At 40.1% G+C, this 24716-nt stretch overlaps 1 protein-coding gene across 1 annotated transcript in view; it reads right to left on the bottom strand.

Annotated features, from left to right (window-relative positions):
* The window catches only part of LOC139451128 (helicase-like transcription factor), a 46020-nt gene extending 25412 nt beyond the window's left edge, over nt 1–20608 (bottom strand). Inside the window, exon 1 of the mRNA XM_071232924.1 lies at nt 20374–20608. The gene's annotated coding sequence lies outside the window, so the exon portion shown is untranslated. The remainder of the gene's footprint in view (nt 1–20373) is intronic.
* Nucleotides 20609–24716: the final 4108 nt, after the last annotated feature.

The following is a 24716-nucleotide window of genomic DNA, read 5'->3' as shown; positions in this document are numbered from 1 at the left end:
GTATAATTATACTTGGTATTCAAGCATGATATTCCCTTCCGTATGATTGTACATAATCACACTTTTATATTTATAACCCCTATGCATTATAACCCCTTCCGTATACTTCTATTTATTTAAACTTAATATTCTTCTCTTTATGATTGTGCTTTATATTAAAAATTGTCTTTTCACATCTTAGTCATGTCCTTAATACCCACGCCATTATGCCCCCTCTCTATCGTAGTAATTGATAGTTATTCAAGCTTGATATTCCTCAATTCTTATCACACAAATGCAGCAGGAAGAGAATGCCGGTTCACATCGTTGGCTCGGCGGACCTAACCCTATGTCTAACTGTGCAGCAGCAGGCCATTGTGGTGTAGTAACTGTGACTGTGTTTGTTTGTTTGTTTGTTGTTTAACGCCGCACTCAGTAACATCACAGCTATATGACGGCGGTCTGTACGTAATCGATTCTGGACCAGACAGTCCAGTAATTAACGTCATGGGAATCGATCTACGCAATTGGGATACGATGACATACGTCAAACAAGTCAGCGAGCCTGACCTCCCGATCCCGTTAGTCGCCCCTTACGACAAGCATAGTCGCCTTTTACGGCATGCATGGGTTACTAAGGACCTATTCTACCCCGGATCTTCACGGATCCTGTTACCGTGGCCATGACCGCAGACAGAGGACTGAGACTGAAATCTAACTTGACACGTTTGATTGTCTGGCCGAGGTTTTCACATACAGACCCAGCCCGCCACGCCCACCCTGACGAAGACTGTCACCTCTCATGAACATTCCCTGTTGTCGTTGCACAAAGATAAACGCTGGTGTCCACGTCATGTTTTCTACTTTCTTTTTATAGCGATTGCGTCTTGAACGTAACAGCTTACATTCATTGTTCTATTTTGCGAAGAGAATATTCCTGGGGATTAAATTCCCAAAGAACTCCATACTCAATGCGTGAATCAAGGAACACAATCTCTGTCGTTATGGGCTGACAATTTGGTATTCTTTTGTGTGTGAGGCCCAGATATATTTTGATAAAGTATATTTGTATACTGAAATATTATTTGTTCTTTGAACATCCGTGATGTTATAAAAAACACTTCGGTTCCTCTTTCGTGAAAGACTATGGTATCTCTGGAAGTAGTGACCGACAAAATTAATATCTACGGAAGCCTTTTACAGTCATTTGTATAATAATTTTTTTACCAGTGCACTGGACTAACGAAACATGTACAATATATCAGTGTATTCTGAGAAGGCTCATGATCTTAAAATTTCAAGAAAAACATCCATGCCCTTTCCATGAACAATTTCAACTCTAACTACACCAGTGTTGGCATGTCCATAGCAAAGGCCAAGCTTGTCACAATCATCATTAAGAAAATCACAACGACTGAAACGAATGCCACTGATTCCCATCAATTAATAGTAACTTTTAATTGATCCTTTACATGTGAGGATTCGAGCACAAACATTAACAATCTCATTTTTATAACAGGGTTAATATAAGGAAGATAATTTATGGATGTCAACTTCTTAATTATGGGGAAAGTAACGTTTCGGATATATATTTACTCCTTCATCAGGTATTTGTACCACTTCTAAATGCCTTTCAAAGACTTGAGTGTTAATATGGATTTTTCCAACCCCGTTAATAATAAAGCTTGCACGATCATTGATGTCAAATTTGTAAATGGAAACTAGAAATATCTCCAAAGCCAGTAATGGCAATATCATAGTGTATGATAGGTTATACAATATAACAAATGATATATATGGGATAACACTTTCTTAGTAAAGTACAGATTCTAGTACTTTGAAGGTCCCATCCGGGATTCGAACCCAGACTGCCAGAGTGAGGTACCTAATCGCGAGCACACAAAGTCAGCGATCTAACCCACTCAGCCACCGAGGAGCCGTGCCAATTTACACTTGTCAGAGGGGTACGCATAGTACGTCATCTGGACTACCAGTTGTCGGGCTTTCATTTTTGTGGAAGCCTCGGTGGCTGTGTGGAGTGTCAACCAAATGAAGTGCCATTTCAAATTGGCCTGGACTCAGTTTTTCAGATTATCTCTAATAATGTTCATTATCCGGAGGTTGTGGTTTTCACAAAAGAGCTAAAACTCCCCGACGCGATTGGTTCTGCATTTCTCTTTTATTCTTTATAATTGTGCTTCATATGCAAACATTTGTAATAGATTATTTATACGTGTACTAATTCTCTGTGTCTTGTTGTATGTGGTAATCAAGCGTTATATTCCTCTCTTTAATATTATACTTCGTATTCACGTTGTATAACCCTTTGTATAATTATACTTGGTATTCACGTTGTATATCCCTCTGTATAATTATACTTGCTATTCACGTTGTATATCCCTCTGTATAATTATACTTGGTATTCACGTTGTATATCCCACTGTATAATTATACTTGGTATTCACGTTGTATATCCCTCTGTATAATTATACTTGCTATTCACGTTGTATATCCCTCTGTATGATTATACTTGCTATTCACGTTGTATATCCCTCTGTATGATTATACTTGCTATTCACGTTGTATATCACCCTGTATAATTATACTTGCTATTCACGTTGTATATCCCTCTGTATAATTATACTTGGTATTCAAGCATGATATTCCCTTCCGTATGATTGTACATAATCACACTTTTATATTTATAACCCCTATGCATTATAACCCCTTCCGTATACTTCTATTTATTAGGGCTCCAAGCCGAAAGGCTGTAGAGCCCTATTGTAATCGTTCGATTTATTATTAGGGCTCCAAGCCGAAAGGCTGTAGAGCCCTATTGTAATCGTTCGATTTATTATTATTATTAGGGCTCCAAGCCGAAAGGCTGTAGAGCCCTATTGTAATCGTTCGATTTATTATTATTATTATTATTATTTATTATTATTATTATTATTATTATTTATTATTCCGCCGATTTTTGTACCTGCCCTAGCAAAATAACCACTAGCTCGATTTTGTTCAAATTTTGTGCGTGTTTGTAGACCGTTGGGTACTAGTGCCCGCCAAAAAGCCAAGCCCATAGGCCCAAAGGCCAAGGGCAGATAACTGAAAAACAAGTATTTTTTGACGATATATTTTGCCCTGTTGCTCCACAACCATTTGTCCGTTTACTTTCAAACCTTGCATGTATCTGATGCTTGAGCTGCTTGACATGTTATGTTCTTTGACTTTGGTCATTGGACACGTGGTTTGGCAACCATATTGGATTCAAGGTTTTCAAAGGGTGTTTTGGGTACCTGTCTTCAAATACTATCTCCTCTGAATCCACTGCATGAAAAGCTTTCAAACTTTCTGAGAATTGTCTCCATACAGAACACAACAAATCAGCATAGCCGTTTTTCGATATCTTTTGTAGTTGCGGCCATAGTGGATTTTGATTTTGATCATTTTTTTCACCGAAATTTTACTTTTAAGATCATAGCTTGTAAGGTTCTTAACAGAAACTATTGAAAGATTGCATGAAGTTTTGAGACTATATGTAGCTCATTTTGTGCTGGGTTACATACTGAAAGCACCACTGCTTGGTGTGGTATTATTTGATTTAAGTAAAAAAATCAGACTTGAGTACAAATACTGAAGGAAGCGCCTCATAAATCTACCATACACCCCCATTCACTGGCTTTGCAGATATCCAAGCGTTCTCCACAGCCTTGTTCAATATTGTGTGTACTACCCTTGACGACCAGGATCAGAATTGGCCTTTTTCAACCAATGCTTGTCTCAAGAGGCAACTATGCTTGTCACAGGAGGCGACAAATCCGATTGGGTGGTCAGACTTGCTGGCTTGATTCTTCATTTCTCAATTGCCAATTGCTAGGGTACCTTATTTTTGACGGCGTTGTTTAAAGCAAACCATTTGCGGATTAGAATATGGTCGAGGTCGGAAATTGGTTTAGTACACTCTGGGAAACTGTGGCACACGCCAATTTGGTAATGTCCTGCAAACTGTGACTATCTTTTGACGGAGTTGGTACAAGCAAACTATATGCGGATTCGAACATGGTCGAAGTCAAATATGAGTTAAGAACACACTGGGACACATTTCGTGATGTCTCACAAGCGGTTCATTACATTTGATGGCGGTTGTACAAGCAAACCATATGTGGATTCGAACATGGTCGAAGTCAAACATGAGTTAAGAACACACTGGGACACGTATGGTGATGTCTCACAAGCGGTTTACTACATTTGATGGCGTTGGTACAAGCAAACCATATGCGGATTCGAACATGGTCGAAGTCAAACATGGGTTAAGAACACACTGGGACACATGTGGCGATGTCTTGCAAGTGGTTCCTTACATTTGATGGCGGTTGTACAAACAAACCATTTGAGGATTCGAACATGGTCGAAGTTGGAAATTGGTTAAAACATCCTGGGACACCCAGGTCAATTTAGTAGTGGTGATGTCTCACAAGAGGTTCTTTACATTTGATGGCGTTGGTACAAGCAAACCATTTGGGGATTCGAACATGGTCGAAGTCAAACATGGGTTAAGAATACACTGGGACACGTGTGGTGATGTCTCACAAGCGGTTCATCACATTTGATGGCTTTGGTACAAACAAACCATATGCGGATTCGAACATGGTCGAAGTCAAACATGGGTTAAGAACACACTGGGACACATGTTGCGATGTCTCACAAGCGGTTCATTACATTTGATGGCGTTTGTACTAACAAACCATTTCAGGATTCGAACATGGTCGAAGTTGGAAATTGGTTAAAACATCCTGGGACACCCAGGTCAATTTAGTAGTGCTGATGTCTCACAAGAGGTTCTTTACATTTGACGGCGTTGGTACAGGTAAACCCTTTGAGGATTCGAATATATGAACGAGGTGGGAAACAGATTTAGCACTTTATCTCAGCAATGCGACAGGAACCCGGGGCCCGGACGAACGCAGAACGCTAATCCGTTTGACTGGAGCCCAACTGACAAAGAAGTTACGGCCTGTTAAAGAGTCACCAACCCGAAAGGCTGAAGAGTCCCAGTGTTAGCGTTTGATTTAATATTATTATTATTCCGCTGATTTTTGTACCAGAGCTAGAAAAATAACCACTGGCTCGATTTTGTTCACATTTTGTGTGTGTATGTGGACCGTTGGGTACTAGTGCCCGCCAAAAACCCAAGGCCGTAGGCCCAAAAGCCAAGGGCAGATAACTAAAAGAACAGAATATTTTGAAGATGTATTTCGCCCTATTGCTCCACAACCGCTTATCCGATTACTTTGAAACCTTGCATGTATCTGATGCTTGAGCTGCTTGACATTTTTTGTTCTTTGACTTTGGTCATTGGTCTCGTGGTTTGGCAGCCATATTGGATTCAAGGTTTCCACAGTGTTTTTTGGGTACCTGTCTTTAAACGCAAACAACTCCGAGTCCACTGCATGAAATGCTTTCAAACTTTTTGATAATTGTCTCCATACATAACACATCAAACTTTAATAGCCGATTTTGGAATTCTTTTTTAGTTACGGCCGTATTGAATTTTGATTTTGATCATTTTTTTTCATTGAAATTTTACTATAAATATCACATCTTGTAAGGTTCTCCACAGAAACTATTGATTGTTTTACATGAAGTAAGTGTGCTATATGTACCTCATTTTTTGTTCTTTGACTTTGGTCATTGGTCACATGGTTTGGCAGCCATTTTGGATTCAAGGTTTCCGCAGTGTTTATTGGGTACCTGTCTTTAAACGCAAACAACTCCGAGTCCACAGCATGAAATGCTTTCAAACTTTTTGATAATTGTCTCCATACATAACACATCAAACTTTAATAGCCGATTTTGGAATTCTTTTTTAGTTACGGAAGTATTGAATTTTGATTTTGATCATTTTTTTCAACGAAATTTTGTAAGGTTCTCCACAGAAACTATTGCAAGTTTACATGAAGTTAGTGTGCAATATGCATCTCATTTATTGTTGTTGGTTGTATGCTAAAGGTAACACCGCTTGGTGGTAATATTTGATTTATATTTGGGACACCCCTGGAACACACCAATTTCGTAGCGGCGATTTTCGGTGACTATCTTTTGACAGAGTTGGAACAAGCCAACCTTTTATGGATTCGAACATGTTCGAGGTCGGAAATGGTTTTAGAACAGACCTGGACACCCTGGCACACGCCATTTTCCTTGCAACAATACCCTGCAAGTGGTGCCTACATTTGACGGATTTGGTTCAAGGAAACCGTTTGAGGATTCGAACAGGGACGTTTGGGCACAGTGTTACTTGGAGCCCGCCATTGCTGCTTGCAGCTTTAATTTATTATTATTATTATTATTTATTATTCCGCCGTTTTTTGTACCAGGCCTAGCAAAATAACCACTTGCCTGATTGTGTTCAAATTTTGTATGTGTATGTGGACCGTTGGGTACTAGTGCCCGCCAAAAACCCAAGGCCGTAGGCCTAATGGCCAAGGGCGGATAACTGAAAAACAAGTATTTTTTGACGATATATTTTGCCCTGCTGCTCCACAACCGTTTGTCCGTTTACTTTCAAACCTTGCATGTATCTGCTGCTTCAGTTCTTTGATATTATTTGTTCTTTGACTTTGGTCATTGGTCACGTGGTTTGGCAGCCATATTGGATTCAAGGTTTTGCCAGGGTTTTTTGGGCACCTGTCTTCAAATACTATCTCCTCTGAATCCACTGCATGAAATGATTTCAAACTTTCTGAGAATTGTCTCCATACAGAACACAACAAATTAGCATAGCCGTTTTTTTATATCTTTTTTAGTTGCGGCCATATTGGATTTTGATTTTGATAAATTTTTTCACCAAAATTTTACTTTAAAGATCATATCTTGTAAGGTTCTCCACAGAAACTATTGAAAGTTTGCATGAAGATTTGATACTATATGTACCTCATTTTGTTCTGGGTTGCATACTGAAAGCACCACCGCTTGGTGGTATTACTTGATTTTAGTAAAAAAAATTGAGTACAAATTGACTTGAGTACAAATACTGAAGGAAGCGCCTCATAAATCTACTATAAACCCCCATTCACTGGCTTTGCAGATACTCAAGCATTCTCCAGTCTTGTTCAATATTATGTGTACTACCCTTGACGACCAGAGTTAGAATTGGCCTTTTTCAACTATGCTTGTCACAGGAGGCGACTAATCGGATCGGGTGGTCAGACTTGCTGACTTGATTCTTCATTTCTCAATTGCCAATTACTACGGTACCTTATTTTTGACAGCGTTGTTAAAAGCAAACCATTTGCGGATTAGAATATGGGTAACTGTGGCACACGCCAATTTGGTAGCAGAAATGTCCTGAAAACGGTGACTATCTTTTGACGGAGTTGGTACAACCAAACCATGTGCAGATTCGAACATGTTTGAAGTCAAACTTGGGTTAAGAATACACTGGGACACATGTCATGATGTCTCACAAGCGGTTTATTACATTTAACGGCATTGGTACAACCAAACCATTTGGGGATTCGAACATGGCCGAAGTCAAACATGGGTTAAGAACACACTGGGACACGTGTGGTGATGTCTCACAAGCGGTTCATTACATTTGATGGAGTTGGTACAAGCAAACCATATGGGGATTCGAACATAGTCGAAGTCAAACATGGGTTAAGAACACACTAGGACACGTGTGGTGATGTCTCGCAAGCAGTTCCTTACATTTGATGGCGTTGGTACAAGCAAACCATTTGAGGATTCGAACAGGGTCGAAGTTGGAAATTGGTTAAAACATCCTGGGACACCCAGGCACATGTGAATTTAGTAGTGGTGATGTCTCACAAGAGGTTCCTTACATTTGACGGCGTTGGTACAGGTAAACCCTTTGAGGATTCGAATATATGAACGAGGTGGGAAACAGGTTTTAGCACTTTATCTCAACAATGCGACAGGAACCCGGGGCCCGGAGGAACGCAGAACGCTAATCCATTTGACTTGAGCCCAACTGACAAAGAAGTTACAGCGTGTTGAAGAGTCACCAAGCCGAAAGGCTGAAGAGTCCCAGTGTTAGCGTTTGATTTAATATTATTATTATTCCGCCGATTTTTGTACCAGAGCTAGAAAAATAACCACTTGCTCGATTATGTTCACATTTTGTGTGTGTATGTGGACCTTTGGGTACTAGTGCCTGCCAAAATCCCAAGACCGTAGGCCCAAAAGCCAAGGGCAGATAACTAAAAGAACAGAATGTTTTGAAGATGTATTTCGCCCTATTGCTCAGCAACCGCTTGTCCGATTACGCTGAAACCTAGCATGTATCTGCTGCTTGAGCTGCTTGACATTTTTTGTTCTTTGACTTTGGTCATTGGTCACATGGTTTGGCAGCCATATTGGATTCAAGGTTTTCACAGTGTTTTTAGGGTACCTGTCTTCAAATGCAAACAACTTTGAGTCCACTGCATGAAATGCTTTCAAACTTTCTGATAATTGTCTCCATTCATAACGCATCAAAAGTTAATAGCCGATTTTGGAATTCTTTTTTAGTTACGGTCGTATTGAATTTTGATTTTGATCATATTTTCAAAGAAATTTTGCTTTAAAGATCATATCTTATAAGGTTCTCCACAGAAACTATTGCAAGTTTACATGAAGTTAGTGTGCCATATGCATCTCATTTATTGTTATTGGTTGTATGCTAAAAGTAACACCGCTTGGTGGTAATATTTGATCAATGCTTGGGACACCCCTGGAACACGCCAATTTCGTAGCGGCGATTTCCGGTGACATCTTTTGACAGAGTTGGTACAAGCCAACCCTTTATGGATTCGAACATGTTCGAGGTCGGGAATGGTTTCAGAACAGACCTGGACACCCTGGCACACGCCACATTTCCTTGCGACGATACCCTACAAGTGGTGCCTACATTTGACGGAGTTGGTTCAAGTAAACCCTTTGAGGATTCGAACATGGATGTTTGGGGACAGTGTTACTTGGAGCCCGTCATTGCTGCTTGCAGCTTTAATTATTATTAGGGCTCCAAGCCGAAAGGCTGTAGAGCCCTATTGTAATCGTTCGATTTATTATTATTATTATTATTATTATTTATTATTATTATTATTATTATTATTTATTATTCCGCCGATTTTTGTACCTGCCCTAGCAAAATAACCACTGGCTCGATTTTGTTCAAATTTTGTGTGTGTTTGAAGACCGTTGGGTACTAGTGCCTGCCAAAAACCCAAGGCCGTAGGCCTAAAGGCCAAGGGCAGATAACTGAAAAACAAGAATTTTTTTAAGGTGTGTTTCGCCCTATTGCTCCGCAACCGCTAATCCGATTACTTTGAAACCTTGCATGTATCTGCTGCTTCAGTTCTTTGATATTTTTTGTTCTTTGACTTTGGTCATTGATCACGTGGTTTTGCAGCCATATTGGATTCAAGGTTTTCAAAGGGTTTTTGGGGTACCTGTCTTCAAATACTATCTCCTCTGAATCCACTGCACGAAATGCTTTCAAACTTTCTGATAATTGTCTCCATACAGAACACAACAAATTAGCATAGCCGTTTTCCGATATCTTTTTTAGTTGCGGCCATAGTGGATTTTGATTTTGATCATTTTTTTCACCGAAATTTTACTCTTAAGATCATAGCTTGTAAGGTTCTTAACAGAAACTATTGAAAGTTTGCATGAAGCTTTGAGACTATATGTAGCTCATTTTGTCCTGGTTTGCATACTGAAAGCACCACTGCTTGGTGTGGTATTATTTGATTTAAGTTAAAAAATCAGACTTGAGTACAAATACTGAAGGAAGCGCCTCATAAATCTACCATACACCCCCATTCACTGGCTTTGCAAGCGTTTTCCACAGTCTTGTTCAGTATTATGTGTACTACCCTTAACGACCAGGATTAGAATTGGCCTTTTTCAACCGATGCTTGTCTCAACAGGCAACTATGCTTGTCACAGGAGGCGACTAATCGCATCGGGTGGTCAGACTCGCTGGCTTGATTGTTCATTTCTCAATTGCCAATTGCTACGGTACCTTATTTTTGACGGCGTTGTTTAAAGCAAACCATTTGCTGATTAGAATATGGTCGAGGTCGGAAATTGGTTTAGTACACTCTGAGAAACTGTGGCACACGCCAATTTGGTAGCGGTAATGTCCTGCAAACGGTGACTATCTTTTGACGGAGTTGGTACAAGCAAACTATATGCGGATTCGAACATGGTCAAAGAAACACATGGGTTAAGAACACACTGGGACACATGTGGTGATGGCTCACAAGCAGTTCATTACATTTGACGGCGTTGGTACAACCAAACCATTTGCGGATTCGAACATGGTCAAAGTCAAACATGGGTTAAGAACACACTGGGACACTTGTGGTGATGTCTCACAAGCGGTTTATTACATTTGATGGCGTTGGTACAAGCAAACCATATGGGGATTCCAACATGGTCGAAGTCAAACATTGGTTAAGAACACACTGGGACACTTGTTGTGATGTCTCACAAGCGGTTCATTACATTTGATGGCGTTGGTACAAGCAAACCATATGGGGATTCGAACATGGTCGAAGTCAAACATGGGGTAAGAACACCCTAGGACATGTGTGGTGATGTATCACAAGCGGTTTATTACATTTGACGGCGTTGGTACAAGCAAACCATATGCGGATTCGAACATGGTCGAAGTCAAACATGGGTTAAGAACACTTTAAGACACATGTGGTGATGTCTTGCAAGCAGTTCCTTACATTTAATGGCATTGGTACAAACAAACCATTTGAGGATTCGAACATGGTTGAAGTTGGAAATTGGTTTAAACATCCTGGGACACCCAGGTCAAATTATTAGTGGTGATCTCTCACAAGAGGTTCTTCACATTTGACGGCGTTGGTACAGGTAAACCCTTTGAGGATTCGAATATATGAACGAGGTGGGGAACAGGTTTAGCACTTTATCTCAGCAATGTGACAGGAACCCGGGGCCCGGACGAACGCAGAACGCTAATCCGTTTGACTGGAGCCCAACTGACAAAGAAGTTACGGCCTGTTAAAGAGTCACCAAGCCGAAAGGCCAGAGAATCCCAGTGTTAGCGTTTGATTTAATATTATTATTATTCCGCTGATTTTTGTACCAGGGCTAGAAAAATAACCACTGGCTCGATTTTGTTCAAATTTTGTATGTGTATGAAGACCATTGGGTACTAGTGCCCGCCAAAAACCCAAGGCCGTAGGCCAAAAGGCCAAGGGCAGATAACTAAAAATCAAGACGTTTTTAAAGATGTATTTCGCCCTATTGCTCCGCAACCGCTTATCCGATTACTTTGAAAACTTGCATGTATCTGCTGCTTGAGCTGCTTGACAAATTTTGTTCTTTGACCTTGGTCATTGGTCACATGGTTTGGCAACCATATTGGATTCAAGGTTTTCACAGTGTCTTTTGGGTACCTGTCTTCAAATGCAAACAACTTTAAGTCCACTGCATGAAATGCTTTCAAACTTTCTGATAATTGTCTCCATACATAACGCATCAAACGTTAATAGCCGATTTTGGATATCTTTTTTAGTTACGGTCGTATTGAATTTTATTTTGATCATATTTTTCAACGAAATTTTGCTTTGAAGATCATATCTTGTAAGGTTCTCCACAGAAACTATTGCAAGTTTACATGAAGTTAGTGTGCCATATGCATCTCATTTATTGTTATTGGTTGTATGCTAAAAGTAACACCGCTTGGTGGTAATATTTGATCAATACTTGGGACACCCCTGGAACACGCCAATTTCGTAGCGGCGATTTCCGGTGACATCTTTAGACAGAGTTGGTACAAGCAAACCCTTTATGGATTCGAACATGTTCGAGGTGGGGAATGGTTTTAGAACAGACCTGGACACTCTGGTACACGCCAATTTCCTTGCGACGATACCCTGCAAGTGGTGCCTACATTTGACGGAGTTGGTTCAAGGAAACCCTTTGAGGATTCGAACAGGGACGTTTGGGCACAGTGTTACTTGGAGCCCGCCATTGCTGCTTGCAGCTTTAATTTATTATTATTATTATTATTATTATTATTATTTATTATTCCGCCGATTTTTGTACCAGGCCTAGCAAAATAACCACTTGCCTGATTGTGTTCAAATTTTGTATGTGTATGTGGACCGTTGGGTACTAGTGCCCGCCAAAAATCCAAGGCCATAGGCCCAAAGGCCAAGGGCGGATAACTGAAAAACAAGTATTTTTTGACGATATATTTTGCCCTGCTGCTCCACAACCGTATGTCCGTTTACTTTCAAACCTTGCATGTATCTGCTGCTTCAGTTCTTTAATATTTTTTGTTCTTTGACTTTGGTCATTGGTCACGTGGTTTGGCAGCAATATTGGATTCAAGGTTTTGCCAAGGTTTTTTGGGCACCTGTCTTCAAATACTATCTCCTCTGAATCCACTGCATGAAATGATTTCAAACTTTCTGAGAATTGTCTCCATACAGAACACAACAAATTAGCATAGCCGTTTTTTTATATCTTTTTTAGTTGCGGCCATATTGGATTTTGATTTTGATAATTTTTTTCACCAAAATTTTACTTAAAAGATCATATCTTGTAAGGTTCTCCACAGAAACTATTGAAAGTTTGCATGAAGTTTTGATACTATATGTACCTCATTTTTTTTCTGGGTTGCATACTGAAAGCACCACCGCTTGGTGGTATTACTTCATTTTAGTAAAAGTTATTGAGTACAAATTGACTTGAGTACAAATACTGAAGGAAGCGCCTCATAAATCTACTATAAACCCCCATTCACTGGCTTTGCAGATACTCAAGCGTTCTCCACAGTCTTGTTCAATATTATGTGTACTACCCTTGACGACCAGAGTTAGAATTGGCCTTTTTCAACCGATGCTTGTCCTAAGAGGCAATTATGCTTGTCACAGGAGGCGACTAATCGGATCGGGTGGTCAGACTTGCTGACTTGATTCTTCATTTCTCAATTGCCAATTACTACAGTACCTTATTTTTGACGGCGTTGTTAAAAGCAAACCAATTGCGGATTCGATTATGGGAAACTGTGGCACACGCCAATTTGGTAGCGGCAATGTCCTGCAAACGGTGACTATCTTTTGACGGAGTTGGTACAACCAAACCATGTGCGAATTCGAACATGGTCGAAGTCAAACTTGGGTTAAGAATACACTGGGAAACATGTCATGATGTCTCACAAGCGGTTAGTTACATTTAACGGCATTGGTACAACCAAACCATTTGGGGATTCGAACATGGCCGAAGTCAAACATGGGTTAAGAACACGCTGGGACACGTGTGGTGATGTCTCACAAGCGGTTCATTACATTTGATGGAGTTGGTACAAGCAAACCATATGCGGATTCGAACATGGTCGAAGTCAAACATGGGTTAAGAACACACTAGGACACGTGTGGTGATGTCTTGCAAGCGGTTCCTTACATTTGATGGCGTTGGTACAAGCAAACCATTTAAGGATTCGAACATGGTCGAAGTTGGAAATTGGTTAAAACATCCTGGGACACCCAGGCACATGTCAATTTAGTAGTGGTGATGTCTCATAAGAGGTTCCTTACATTTGACGGCGTTGGTACAGGTAAACCCTTTGAGGATTCGAATATGAACGAGGTCGGAAACAAGTTTAGCACTTTATCTCAGCAATGCGACAGGAACCCGGGGTCCGGACAAACGCAGAACGCTAATCCGTTTGACTGGAGCCCAATTGACAAAGAAGTTACAGCCTGTTTAAGAGTCACCAGGCCGAAAGGCTAAAGAGCCCCAGTGTTATCGTTCGATTTAATATTATTATTATTCCGCCGATTTTTGTACCAGAGCTAGCAAAATAACCACTGGCTCGATTTTGTTCAAATTGTGTATGTGTATGAAGACCGTTGGGTACTAGTGCCCGCTAAAAACCCAAGGCGGTAGGCCCAAAGGCCAAGGGCAGATAACTACAAATCAAGACTTTTTAAAAGATGTATTTCGCCCTATTGCTCCGCAACCGCTTATCCGATTACTTTGAAAACTTGCATGTATCTGCTGCTTGAGCTGCTTGACATTTTTTGTTCTTTTACTTTGGTCATTGGTCACATGGTTTGGCAGCCATATTAGATTCAAGGTTTTCACAGTGTCTTTTGGGTACCTGTGTTCAAACGCAAACAACTCCGAGTCCACTGCATGAAATGCTTCCAAATATTTTGAGAATTGTCTCCACACACAACACAGCAAATTCTAATAGCCGTTTTTGGATATCTGTTTTAGTTGCGGTTGTATTGGATTTTGATTTTGATAAAAAAAAATACCGAAATTGTACTTTAACGATCATATCTTGTTAGCTTGTTGACAGAAACTATTGCAAGTTTACATGAAGTTAGTGTATCATATGCATCTTATTTTCTGTTCTTGGGTGCATGGAAAAAGTAACAACACTTGGTGGTAATATTTGATTAAAATTTGGGACACCCCTGGAACACGCCAATGTCCTGAACACGGTGACTATCTTTTGACAGAGTTGGTACAAACAAACTCTTTGAGGATTCGAACATGTTTGATGTCAGAAATGGGTTTAGAACAGACTTAGCACACGCCAATTTCGTAGCGGCAATACCCTGCAAGTTGTGCCTACATGTGACGGATTTGGTACAAGGAAACCTTTTAAGGATTCGAACATGGACGTTTGTGCACAGTGTAACTTGGAGCCCGCCATTGCTGCTTTGCAGCTATATTTTAAACTTAATATTCTTCTCTTTATGATTGTGCTTTATATTAAAAATTGTCTGTTCACATCTTAATACATGTCCTTAATACCCACGCCATTATGCCCCCTCTCTATTGTAGTACTTGATAGTTATTCAAGCTTGATATTCCTCAATTCTTATCACACAAATGCAGCAGGAAGAGAATGCCGGTTCACATCGTTGGCTCGGCGGACCTAACCCTATGTCTAACTGCGCAGCAGCAGGCCATTGTGGTGTAGTAACTGTGACTGTGTTTGTTTGTTTGTTTGTTTGTTGTTTAACGCCGCACTCAGCAACATCACAGCTTTATAACGGCGGTCTGTACGTAATCGATTCTGGACCAGACAGTCCAGTAATTAACGTCATGGGCATCGATCTACGCAATTGGGATAGGATGACATACGTCAAAAAAGTCAGCGAGCCTGACCTCCCGATCCCGTTAGTCGCCCCTTACGACAAGCATAGTCGCCTTTCACGGCATGCATGGGTTACTAAGGACCTATTCTACCCCGGATCTTCACGGATCCTGTTACTGTGGGCATGGCCGCAGACAGAGGACTGAGACTGAAATCTAACTTGACACTCACGTTTGATTGTCTGGCCCAGGTTTTCACATACAGACCCAGCCCGCCACGCCCACCTGTGACGAAGACTGTCACCTCTCATGAACATTCCCTGCTGTCGTTGCACAAAGATAAACGCTGGTGTCCACGTCATGTTTTCTACTTTCTTTTTATAGCGATTGCGTCTTGCAGCTTACATTGATTGTCCTATTTTGCGAAGAGAATATTCCTGGGGAATATGTTCCCCAAGAACTCCATACTCAATGCGTGGGCCGACAATTTGGTATTCCTTTGTATGTGTGTGTGTGTGTGTGTGTGTGTGTGTTAACAATCTCATTTTTATAACAGGGTTAATATAAGGAAGATAATTTATGGATGTCAACTTCTTAATTATGGGGAAAGTAACGTTTCAGATATATATTTACTCCTTCATCAGGTATTTGTACCACTTCTAAATGCCTTTCAAAGACTTGAATGTTAATATAGATTTTTCCAACCCCGTTAATGATAAAGCTTGCACGATCATTGATGTCAAATTTGGAAATGGAAACTAGAAATATCTCCAAAGCCAGTAATGACAATATCATAGTGTATGATAGGTTATACAATATAACAAATGATATATTTGGGATAACAATTTCTTAGTAAAGTACAGATTCTAGTACTTTGAAGGTCCCATCCGGGATTCGAACCCAGACTGCCAGAGTGAGGCACCTAATCGCGAGCACACAAAGTCAGCGATCTAACCCACTCAGCCACCGAGGAGCCGTGCCAATTTACACTTGTCAGAGGGGTACGCATAGTACGTCATCTGGACTACCAGTTGTCGGGCTTTCATTTTTGTGGAAGCCTCGGTGGCTGTGTGGAGTGTCAACCAAGTGAAGTGTCATTTCAAATCGGCATGGACTCAGTTTTTCAGGAGAAGCTATGTGAACGACCACTGCATCGGGTTTATGTGCAGTGTGTTGAGAAGATCAGCAACCCTGCAGAGTCCTTCGCTGGAATGAGGTCGGCTGGCCTGAAAAGTGAAACAGAAGGCTTTCTGTTTGCTGCTCAGGACCAGCCACGTCCCACTCGAAACCGTCAATATGTGATTTTGCATCAAAATGTAAATATTAAATAGATTATGTTGTGAATTTAATGAGAATGTCCAACACATTGTCAGTGGATGCCCAGCTTTGGCACAAACACGGTATCTTAAGCGACATGATGGAGTGGCTCGATCATTTTATTACCATCTTGTGGTTTTGACACAGAGGTCCATCCATGGTACGACCCGGAATATGTAGAGGGCGTCATGGAAAATGATAAATACAAAATCCTTTGGAATTGGCCCGTATACAGCCTCAGACGTATCCAGGCCAACAAACCTGATCTTGTCCTTTTTGATAAATCCAATGAAATCATTTATATTATTGAATTTTCTGTCCCTTTTGACACTAATGTGATTGACAAGATTCAGGATAAACATGGCAAATATGCAGACCTCGCTTTCGAAATGTCACACTTGCATCTCAAGTACCAAGTTGTCCGACTCCCCATTGTTCTCGGTGCCTTAGGTTTGGTATTTCCCAATCTGTTGACTGACATTGGGAGAGTACCCGGGTTTGCTACCAGGAATACAGCCCTTCCGACAACCTGAGTAATGCAGAAGGCTGCAGTGTTGGGGAGTCTTCACATTCTCCGAAAAGTTCTGGGGGTTCGACTTGGCAGCGCTTCCTGGGAGAAGTCCCATTCGCTGTGTTGGCTGCGTGTATTGGGGGCAAGGACCCTGAGCTGATGATGAGCCTAACCAGCCTGACTGTGCCAGGATCACCCAAACCCTCTTTGCTGCAGTTTTTATTTTAATCTGTAAATACTTCTAGTAATAAAAATAATACCTATGTGTACATGACTGTCACATTCGCCACAGGTCGAGCCTCTTTAAATTCAACCTATTACTACACGAGACTACATAAATTCTTTCAAAATGAGCATTGTCAAGACACTAAAACAGTTCCTCAAATAAGCAAATATCTATGAAAGCGTTTTCTCAACAAATATGTTTTAATTGTTGTTTTGCTTGAAAGAAACAAAATCAATATATCATGAACCTTACAACACCATCTTATGCCTAAACAACTAATTATTGATATAGTTCAAATTGCAATCTAGCATTGTAAAAAGATGTGTTTCTTAAAAAATATACCATGTAACACCTGCGCCAGATAGTATGTGGTCTCACGTATGTCCTGGGTCTTAGGCTACTTCAGGCTACTGGAAACGCCCTGGTCGATGTTCAACTGCTCCTCAAGGATACGATTAGATTAGACGGAATACCTCGTGATGTCTTGTTACAGATTCCCCCGATGATACGATTTGATTAGACGGAATACCTCGTGATATTTTATTCCAGGTTCCCCCTGATGATACGACTAGATTAGACGGAATACCTCATGATGTCTTATTCCAGGTTCCCCCTGATGATACGACTAGATTAGACGGAATACCTCATGATGTCTTATTCCAGGTTCCCCCTGATGATACGACTAGATTAGACGGAATACCTCATGATGTCTTATTCCAGGTTCCCCCTGATGATACGACTAGATTAGACGGAATACCTCATGTTTTATTCCAGATTTCCCCCGATGATACGATTTGATTAGACGGAATACCTCATGATGTCTTATTCAAGATTATCCCTGATGATACGATTTGATTAGACGGAATACCTCATGTTTTATTCCAGGTTCCCCCGATGATACGATTTGATTAGACGGAATACCTCATGTTTTATTCCAGGTTCCCCCGATGATACGATTTGATTAGACGGAATACCTCATGTTTTATTCCAGGTTCCCCCAGATGATACGATTTGATTAGACGGAATACCTCATGTTTTATTCCAGGTTCCCCCAGATGATACGATTTGATTAGACGGAATACCTCATGTTTTATTCCAGGTTCCCCCGATGATACGATTTGATTAGACGGAATACCTCATGTTTTATTCCAGGTTCCCCCGATGATACGATTTGATTAGACGGAATACCTCATGTTTTATTCCAGGTTCCCCCGATGATACGATTTGATTAGACGGAATACCTCATGTTTTATTCCAGGTTCCCCCGATGATACGATTTGATTAGACGGAATACCTCATGTTTTATTCCAGATTTCCCCCGATGATACGATTTGATTAGACGGAATATCTCATGTTTTATTCCAGGTTCCCCCGATGATACAAATAAAACATGTGTGAGAAAGTATTCAGCTTTGTGTCTTGTTATAAATATTATATTCATATGATATATATATATGATTCTACCTTTCCAATTATAACTTGGTAGCGGGGTAGTCCAGTGGTTAAAGTGTTTATTGAAAGTGTCGAAACACGGAGAATTCCCCCGAGGACGATGTGGCGGGCTTTTTCCTGGAGTATCTTGTGATATTGCTGGAATAATTTTAAAAGCGCGTAAAACCATACTCTCTCTACACGAACAAATGGTGAAACCATACTCTCTCTCCACGAACAGATGGTGAAACCATTCTCTCTCTACACGAACAGATGGTGAAACCATACTCTCTCTACACGAACAGATGGTGAAACCATACTCTCTCTACACGAACAGATGGTGAAACCATACTCTCTACACGAACAGATGGTGAAACCATACTCTCTCTACACGAACAGATGGTAAATCCAAAGACGATGCGTAGCACATCTCAAGACTTCTAAGACAACTAAGATTTCTTTTGTCAGTGGGTGTTATATAAAATCTCAAACTGTCCGATAATTAGATTTCACTTAATATCATTTGTTGCTTTCCAGCTTACGTATTACGACATGGGGTCTCCTTTAAGGCTAAATACAGTTGGGACCAATGTCAGTCCAACAACAGGTTAAAAATGTAATTCCCACACTGCTTTGTCGCCTGTCTCCCGTTATACCACGTACATGGGGACATTGGTACACGGGGACATTAGCTACAGAGACACTACGTCTTAGTTTCACGTACGACATTAATTACTACGTAATTATCTAGTGAGTGGGTGGGTTGGGTTTCACGCCGTTTAGTACAGTATTCCAGTTATATCAGTATGTCAGCTTGATGTGGGAGGAAAGTCTATATCTACACTGGCAAAGGAGGTCGACGTGATTAGAAAATCAATATTCCAGAGAAATTAATAGAATATTTAACACTTTATTTCAAGTCTTTGAAAGGCATTGAGAAGGGATACACATAAGGAAGAGAACTTATGGACGTCAACTTCTTTATTATGAGGAACACAACGTTTCGGAGTATGGAGCAACGGAGAAGCAGTCTATACTACGAAACATTGTCTAACTCATAATAAAGAAGTTGACATTTATAAATTCTCCTCCTACCTTCATTTCAAGCTTTGAACTATATTGAAGAATTCATAATGATTCAAGGGCGACACGTATACCACATCTATTTATGTTAAATCGGATATCACACAGTCCAGGCAAGACGTGGTCTATGTTGAGGGAGGAAAACATGAATATGCATGAGATACTGACTTCATGCATATGCATGAGATATTGACTTCATGCATATGCATGAGGTACTGCCTATCTCGTAATCCTTCTTAGGCGATTGTCACACACTTAAATACGAGTCATTGTTTTGCAAATAGCATGAATATAGTTTGCAATGATTTGATCGATAAACATGTTAGTGTTTACAACATAATACTAACACCGTCCTTCGGTCACACTGACATTTAAAGTTCGATCTTACACGCCACACCTTGATTGAACCCATTGTGATACTATTTATACCGCTGATGGTTCACAATTAGGGTTATAGATCTTGTCTGTTCTAACACATCTAATAAACATTTTTAGGTAGATCATTGTACAACAAAAGCCAGTGTTAACGTCCTCTCAATGCGAAATACAGGCATTGATCCTGTGAGCTACAAGCCAGGTATTCGTGTTAAATGTCCCGTGGGATATCAGTAACACATTTCAGAAATAACTGCGTGGTTAAAACAGCGACCCCGCCCTCCTCTGCCACCCTTACCCCAACCCCCTCTCCTCAAACCCATGTGTAACAGTAAATAGTACTCACCTGGCTAAAACATTACAGGTTCGAACTAGACAGAAATATCCCACTCCACCGCGTTAGCGTATCCGAGGTAATAGCAAACGAGGACTTTGTAACACAACACAACACAACACAAGTCCGTAACATCCAGTTGAGTCGTGAGTTGCTGTTATGTTTAGACGCCAGCTATTACTATGGCATCGTCATCAAGCCAACTCACACACACGTAATTCCCAGAAATCACCCAGTCGACCCCGACTCGATACTTACCAGGAAGCGAGTGGAAAAACCCATTGATACCTAAAATTAGCCAATGACGTAGCAGTATGTCGACGAGGAAGTCGGACCACGTTGAATAGGACCAGGATCTCTATCTACAGGCTGCGTAATGGGTTCTAGCTGTGTTTTGAGAGCCCACTCACTCATGACTCAACGCATTGTATTTGAATACAGTTTTGTGCCTCGATATAACGAGCTTAATACTCCGGTTCAATACCACAGCAACTCCACAGTTTAATATGACGCGGTACAACGGGGGTACATACACCGAATCTGAAATTCAATTCACTATATACATATTAAGGTGCAGGGATATTGAAATGGTTTGTATGGACCTTGCGTGTCACCAAGTCGTTGAATTGAATTGAGTTCATGGACCAGTTAACAAACACAATATCAGAAATACACACGACAGTGTCAATATCACCATTATGAAATATTATTTTTTTCATTGTCACGAGTGATAGCTAGATACTATGCTTTTAAACATCAGATACCTATATAACGCCCCTGTACCACGGAATGAATTGCGTAGCACATTATTAAAAGTGTTTCACGAAGAATATTCAACTTGATGAAAGTATAAAGATAAATAATTAGGCTAAAAAGTAACCTAATAATCTTGGTTCTCAGGCACCGCCCGCATCATCATAAAGTTCGGCAAACATTTCGTTTTTATTTCCATTTTAAAAAAACAAATCCTTAAAAATTCTAAATCCAACGCTGGTCAAATACTGTATTCCAGTATTTTACAAATACATTTATGTAGGGAGGCCCTTTCCCAGGTTGATTGTACACAACTGTTTATTTGGTCATATACTTGTTTGAACAAGGCAAAAAAGAAAGACACCGCCCGCCCGCACTATATTTTCAAAGACCATTGCCTGAGAACCAATTCTTTAATTTTTTTTAAACCTTAGAAATAAAATATTTTCCCTTTTTCAAAATGTCTGACGGACCCAAGGACCTCTCCATCTTCTGTGCGTGCCAGATCCTCAAATAGAGGTTGTAGGACCAAACAATATTTGTATTGCAGGCTGATATCATTATAATTGTGTTTAGGATGCACATCTGTATTAGGCAGTATTTTAGAAGAAATGGATGCAATAAAGCTATACCAGAAATTTGACGAGGGAATTGCTTTCACGGAAAGTGAAAATAAATTATTAATGTAGCCTTCATTATAATGTATCATAGAAATAACATTTTCAATTGTAAAAAAAGTAACTAAATAATATAGTATAACTATGTTCAACAACTAAATTTATCATTTAAAATTTTGAAGATAATATTCATGAACTGAAAATTTTAAATATTCACGCCAGAATATTGGTAGGGTATGGGGTTGGGTGTGTGTGTGGCCGGTTTAAATCAGGCGAGGGCCACCAAAATATATGAAAAGTCTCGGGGGGAGGGTCTTAAAATATATGATATACATATTTCGGGAGTGTCATGATGAATTTATTTAACAAAAACAAAGTGCTTTTGCATTTTGTCTTTTCGGAGAGGGTCCCCAAAAAGTCTCGATTATTCGCCGAAACAGATTCTATTGAGCGTGAAAAGCAAAATAGCTGAGAAAATGTTACAAATGGATCACTGAAAGTCAGGGATGACGCCAGGTGTAAATAAAGTAAAGATTGAAAATATCAGGTGGGGACACGTCTGTGTAAACTGACGTTATTACTCACCGGTCACTGAATGCTGATAAATATTAAAAAAATAATCACGTATGATACTGAGGCAGTTATAGCATCCGTGAGTTGCTGGTACCCCCCGTCATCACGGGTCTTTCATCACTGATATAAATGTAGTTAGCACAAGACTTGTTTAAATATTCGAAAAGAAACTACAACGTATTTCATGAAAATATATCTTTGAGCGGAATAAATAGAACAACCATTTCTCAACGGAAATGAATCGGCTGGGAAAGTGATCTATCATAGTCTGTTCCTCGTCATTATTTATTTATTTATTTATTTATTTATTTATTTATTTATTTATTTATTCATTCATTCATTCATTGATTCATTCATTCATTTGCGGCGTGCATGTACGTATGTTTGGCTGATTTTACTAGTCCGTTTTAATGCTAGCCCAATGAGATACCATGACGCAGTTTAACGATGTGGTGTCAATTTTCAATCGGACTATGCTTGTCGTTAGAGGCGACTAACGGGATTGGGTGGTCAGGCTCGCGCGCAAACACACACCAATACACTCTCTCACACAGAGACACATCCACACACCAACACACACACACACACACACACACACCAGCGCTTTCTACACCTCTAGCAGTATATTCGCTGCTCTTTCATATTTTACATTACTTCTTTTTTGTAATCACGAGCATTCATTGTGATTTGTAAACCAGTTGTCGCTAATTGGTGTGTTGTGGTCGGTTGACCCATCCCTGGTCAGCGACAGTCAACTATCGACCGCTACCCTGACATTGCCTCTGATCTCCCAGACTCCCTGTCTCCATCCTCCCCCAATTTAGCAACACTTAACAGAAAACCAAACAAACCTTGCGAACTGTCGAAAAAGTGCCCCAATTCTTTTTATAATTAATTGTATAACTGTTTTGAAGTTATATTTTATACTCGTATTTGATCATCTAGGCCTGTAAAAATACACACTTAAAAGTGTAAAACAGCATTTAATTATATATATATATATATATATATATATATATATATATATATATATATATATTAAGATAAATTGGTATTATAGTAGCATGCGGTGATTGACGTATATTAGTGAAATATTGTTAAATCTCAATTAAGTGAGTGAATGAGTATGTTTTTACGCCGCTTTTAGCAATATATGATTAATATCACGGCGGGGGCACACCAGAAATGGGCATACATTGTACCCATGTGGGAAATCGAACACGGGTCTTCGGCGTGAAGAGCGAACGCTTTAACCACTAGGCTACCCCACCGACCCTCAATTAAGTCACTGAAATGAACTACTACAAAGTATTAAGAAAAATATGTTTTACCTTCATTATTTTGAAGCATTTCACTGTTGTTGAATGTCAGGAAAAGAGTTCAATGGAGATCTTGTGGTTTAAGGCACCGTAATACAGAGGGTACCTCCTTGAACTAGAATGATCCTTGCCTCGGAATATATTCGTCTGTAGTTTGTCCTTATACGTGAAAATACAACAGATGTGCTTTTCTAAGAAAATAACACATTATTCCGTCATAACGGGCCAGTCATCTATTAATATTCTAGAAGCAGGAACAACCTGGTAGGCTAATCATTATTTTTATACAAAGAAAGAAAAGAAGCATCCGGGAAGAGTGCCATGCGGGCGGAATTTACTCACTGACAAAGCGCGTAATCTCTCCACCAGCGATCACATCCATACAAATACAGATATCGATGATAATGATTCAAAGGTTTTTACATTTTCTCTCATCTCTATACATATCCATATATGTTCTGACGAATCAAGTGTTTCAATGTAATAAGATCCTGTCATAAAAAATAGCAACTTTCCGTGCGGTAAAGTTGCCACGTATTACAAAGGGACGTATTCTCCACCTACGTGGTAATTAATAATTAGTTTAAACGCTTTACTTGATGTAAAACATGCAATCAACTTGGGAATTACTTAAATTACTATAAACTATAGATAGTTGGAGGAGACGGCGACGCTATGCTTGTTATTGTCTGTTTGAAGTCACTGGAAAGCTTGGCTGATGTCACGACAATCAGTATTGTTGTTGTTCAACGCCGCGCTCAGAAATATTCCAGCTATATGACGGCGGTCTGTAAATAATCAAGTCTGGACCAGACAACCCAGTGATTGATATCATGAGCATCGATCCACACAATTGGGATCGATGACATGCATCAACCAAGTCAGCGAGCCTGACCACCCGATCCCGTTAGTCGCCTCTTAAGACGTAAATGGGTTGCTGAAGACCAATTCCAACCCGGATCTTCACGGGTGACAATCCGAATTATAGACAATTGTTGTTTATATACACACGTGTCGGGGCTAGTTCTTGCACCTTCAGCAGGTGATGACCTCCTTCCAGTATAAATATCGATGGGATGAATAGGGAACCACT

Source organism: Haliotis cracherodii, unplaced genomic scaffold (genome assembly GCF_022045235.1).
Source record: "Haliotis cracherodii isolate W230 unplaced genomic scaffold, xgHalCrac1.p SCAF_8, whole genome shotgun sequence".
Taxonomy (NCBI): Eukaryota; Metazoa; Mollusca; class Gastropoda; order Lepetellida; family Haliotidae; genus Haliotis; species Haliotis cracherodii.
Note: the sequence above shows the minus strand (reverse complement) of the source record. Positions and strands in the feature narration are given on the sequence as shown.